Here is a 5,163-nt window from a genome sequence, read left to right on the forward strand (position 1 = left end):
CAGCTGAAATATTACAGCCGGAGAGACAAGCTTGTAGCTCAAGACTACTCGTGTGACTTCGCTGTTGAATTATGGCAACTCACTCCACAGTGAGGTGTTTCAGTTCTGTTTCTAACAGGAAATGCTGATTATAACTGTATGGAAAGACCCTCTGTGGGCACTGGTCCCAAGTTTTTATAGGGCACATTCCAGTCACTCAGGCAGTTACCAATATAGTAGCTAGCAATAGCAGTGTACTGGAAAACATATAATACTCTTTTCTGCACCATATGTCAATTGTGCAGGCTTCTCATGAGCTACTGGGATCTTTGTTCAAGAGTAAACTGGCAAAATTGTGGAGCAGCCCAGATTAAAAAAAGTTTTAATTACAGAAAATGGGGTGTAGATTAAAATGTAGATGCCTATGTCCAAATGAGTAATTCTCCCAAAGCTCACTACCTCAATACTACCTGCATTTTGCCAATAAAATTCTGGAGCAGCAGAAGTTCTGCTTCTGTATGTTGCTGGAAGTAGTTCACTGTCTAATACCCCTGATTTCCATCAGGATGCATTAACTAGATGGTCTCACATGCTGGTATATTTTCCTTGGGACCAAATCTATGAGATGCGGTAGATCACACCAGAAGCAAACTTATAGCTTATTGCTAGTACATTTACCAAGGCAAGAGTTTAACGCTATAGCACTCCAGTGCTGACAGAACTCAGCCTATATGGCAAAGGGGAGAATTTAATGGTGGTCCTTGGCATTAAGACTATTTCTAATGCTAATGTAGGTTTATTTTTTTTCTTTCATAGATTTTAAGGAATTAAATATAATGTCTGAGACTCCATTTATTAAATCAGAGTAGCCGTGGCCAACCTGTCATAGCACATATGGGAACCTAATATGTTTATTGTGCATTTGAAACATTCTCGTGTTCACCAACAATTTAAATTATCTATGCAGAGGCACATTAAGCTTTGAAAATGTTAAAGAAATTTATTTGATCTCACTTAGGTGGGATGGATTAGAATGGATTTTGTTAAAAAGCCTAGGTCATGACATCTGCTTTTGTAGATTCACCTTCATTATTGTTTGGGGTGTTTGGTTTTTTTTTTTTTGGGGGGGGGGTTGCTTCTCAAATGTGGAATATCTTTTTATTACAGTGTCACAGTAATGATATTCTGATGGTGAGCAGTGCAAACAATTATCATGCCACTCTGCATCAAATTTTTTTGTGTGGCATTGTAGGAGGGGACCAACTTTCTAGAAAAAACACAGTTGTGATACTTACGTACAATGTCAGTCAACCAGTTGAAGTGTTTAATTGGTCTTCAGCTTTGTGATTTGCCCTCCATTGTCAACATGTTGGTGTTAATAATTGGATGGATGTGAGCAGCAGATTAACCCACACAGACTGATAATCAATCCAATAATCATTCTATATGATGTTTCTGATCATCCTGGGATTGCTGTGTGGTCTTCCTCTAATAAGAGGCCATAGAAGTTGTATAAATAAGTTGCATTGTCTTAGTACAGTTTCTGGTTATGGCACATCTAAACTTTAGAGGACAGTATCTTTGTTAACCAGGCACTTTCCTTAGCATCTGAAAGACTGTTTTATATGTATAAGGCAAACTATTCCAAAGCAACTCATCTGCAGACCCTAGTGTCCTCAGAATTTCTGAACACAAATGTGTGTTTTAGCCATATCATGCAGCACAAATAGTTTCACAGTTCCTTTCTCTATTATAGTTTGGAAATACTTCTGGATAAAGATAAATTATTTGTCATATTTCTTACTTGCAGTATGTGAAAAGAGTTTTTTTGGGGTTTCAACTAAAATATTTTGCAGGATAGAAGTATAGATTATAAAGGTTTGAAAAATGTTGTTCCAAAATTGTGTAACTTTTCCACCTACACAGAATATTACATGTATGCATTCCATACATACTGTATACTATGCATGAAGTATAGAGATAGCTGCGTACCCATCTCAGAAGTTGTGAAACAATTTTCTTTAAAAGTTATTTTATTTGTTCTGGAAAATTCATAACATATGTTTTTGTGAATCTGCCTTGGGCATCCAGCCTGATGTGGGTACGCTAACATTAATGCCAGAGTCTTTGCTCATGACTTCTTGCAGGAGTTGAGCTTTCTTAGTCTTCTAAGCCTACATTGTGCCCACAGTGTATATTTTTGTAATGTATGTTCAAATGTTTTCTTGTGTGTGTTTCATGAAAGTTAAATACTGGAGAAAAACCTTTAAATAAGTTTAGAACATCAATTTGTCAGAAGTAAACTAGAGCAATTTGGGTATTTTAGGCAGTTTTGACAAGTAAGGATTTGTATTTAACAATCATTGGCATTTTCTAATTGATTAGTTCAGTAACAATTTAATTTAAATTTCCCAGTGACAGGCTTCATGTTTCTATGAAATCAAGCCATACTCAGCAGAATGTACTACATAAAACAATGAAGTACTTCCAGGTCAAATAAATGTACCTTTGGCGAACTCTTTTTATTTAAATAACGTATTTCTGTTTTATCATTAGGGAGCAGTTAAGGTGATTTCTTCATGTTTCATAGTTTAATTGTCACATGAAGTGATTTGATACTGCTGAGTGTATGTAAGCTCTGTCAGCAGGACTTAAATCCCGGTTTAACCAAAACGCGTTTAGTAGGAGTGAGGCTGTGTATCAGAGTCAGCCTTAAGACTTGGTCGTTAAGCTGGTTGAGAAGAGAGAAGTCTCTTTTTCATGTTTAACCTCCAAGTTCTACAGTTGTATGTAGACTGCACGCAGTATGCTTTGAATTCTCAGATTTTCTTTGGTTTACATCTTTGAAGTGATAAAACAGTATGTGAAAAATCTGTGCAGTAGGAAATCTGGTTTTTGCAGTTAGATTAATTTTTAAAAAGTGAGTCTGTTAAAAACCTTTGGTACAAGTTTATATTCAAAGCAATACTCTCAGTATGTGAAATGTGGTTGGCAAGTATTTTTATGTGTGCCTGTTAGTTTGAATGCATAATGCTGATCTGTTTTTTGTCCTAGCTGACGGTTATTATATCCTAATGGGTGCAACCCTGCACTAATGATCCTTGTGTATATAAATTCTTCTTGTTGTGAGCAGACACCATAGGCCACATAAAAATGTTTGCCTCAATTTCCCTGCAAAAAGGGATCTCAGAAACCAGACTTGGCCAAGTAACAGATTTTTTAAAGGTAGAGGAACCCAATAAAATTACCAGCTTTTCACAGCATGAGTCTACTTCCTTTCAACATATTGTGAGGTGTAGGTGAAATATTCTAACTGAACTGACAGTGTAAGGAAGACAGCTAACTAGAAAGCAAGATAAAAGTAAAAACCACCAATGATGATTGATATTGTAATAGCTATTAATTGTTTTGGAGCCTCTTTTGTAGATTTATGATACTTCATCTATATTACTTACACTTACGTGAATCTTGATATAATGAGATTTAATGCAGTAAAGTATCATGGTTAAATTCACTGTATCAGGAAGAGAATTTTGAAAAAGGTATCAAGGTTTTTATTAATTTTATTAATGTTCATATACATATGATTAAAACTGGGTTTTGTTTTTCACAGAAAAATTAAGATGCTTGTAACTCTGAGTAAAAAGTAAAATAATTAGTTTCTTTGATCTAGTGTAATGGGGGTTTTTCAGCTGCCCCAATTCAAGTTAATTTACACAACATACTGTGAATGTATTGCACATGCCGTATTTTTAGAATATGAAGACACCTGTGAATTTGGGGATTTCTTCCAGCTTTTGAAAATCAATGCTGCTTTTTTTTAAAAAAGCAGGCCAGTCTTTTTTTTTTTAGATTTTAATTTTTGTCTTCTGCTCCAAATGTGTATGGCATTAAGTTTGATCAGTTTGAATGAAAAAGGGCATAAGGACAAAGATATTAAAATACATAAAGATGAAATAAAGGAGTCTGTGGATTTTGGCAGCACTTCTGACTTTTTGGGACATTTTTGGACATTAACATCCTAAGATGTACAGCTATCATTGAATTGAGTAATATGGCTAGATTTTTAAGTGCAGCCTGTCTGCATGGATGTTGCCAGTAATAACAGGACAGGTTGTACAGCAAGTAAATCAGAAGATATTTTTGTGATACTTTTATACAATCATGTACTTGTCCAAAAGAGAAAATAATTCATATTAGTGTCTCTTAACACTGTTTGTTATTGTGTTGAAAATGTGTTCATTTATCAGATTGTATTTTATTAGTTTAATCTCGAACATTTTTTGCTTTATCATGTCATTTCAAAGCAATGCTGGTTTCTTAGAAGTGGTGTTGAGTACAGAAACATGGATAAGAAAATGTAGCATTGAAAATACTTTGTGATTTTTGAGGCCTTTTTTGTGACAAATGTTTGACTGAAAATTCCAGTTAGATATTCTTATTAAAGTGTTCTTTTTTCCAAACTGCTTCCTTTCATTGTAAGAGTTCTATACCTAAAAAAAAAAAAAAAAAAAAAATCTACTGTCATCTACTGTCACATGTTTTCCATTTCCAGTATGAGTTCAAATTACCTCCAACAAGTTGCTTTTCTAGATAACTCTGGACAAAATTTTCTCCTTTTAAGCAGATTTCAGAATATTTCAAAATAGGATGAAAGTTAAACAACAAGGGGAAGTTTTTGAACTAAATATGTGTATTTTAAAATCCTAACAATTAAATATATTGGAGGGTGAAAGCAGTTTTCTGATAGATTTTCTAGTCTTAGGTTCTTTTGAAATTTCGTTGGATAATACAGAAGATATTGCAACTCATGGAAACCTCTTGCAAGAGCCAACAGATGATCTCATAGATTCAATCCCTAATGATTTTTCTTTAAACAAAGACTTTTGTCAAGCTTGGTTTTTTGAGCTTTATATTTGGTTACACTCGAGCTTTTCTTGAATCTTTCTGATAGGACAAAAATAGTTGGAGATACTGCTTTTTTTAACTGATACTGTCTTCCATATAATTCTTTACTTTTAACCAAGGTGTAATGTCAACAGATGGAATCATAATTGACAGGCAAAATTTTAAAGCATTCTAAATGTCATTGGACCTTTTAATAAAATTAATTAGCCTGCCACAGAGAAAATTTACTAGCCTGCTGGTTAATTTCACAATGTAAAATCATGGGGTAGGTGGAAG

The sequence above is a fragment of the Pterocles gutturalis genome, unplaced genomic scaffold (genome assembly GCF_000699245.1).
Source record: "Pterocles gutturalis isolate BGI_N339 unplaced genomic scaffold, ASM69924v1 scaffold4159, whole genome shotgun sequence".
NCBI lineage: Eukaryota > Metazoa > Chordata > Aves > Pterocliformes > Pteroclidae > Pterocles > Pterocles gutturalis.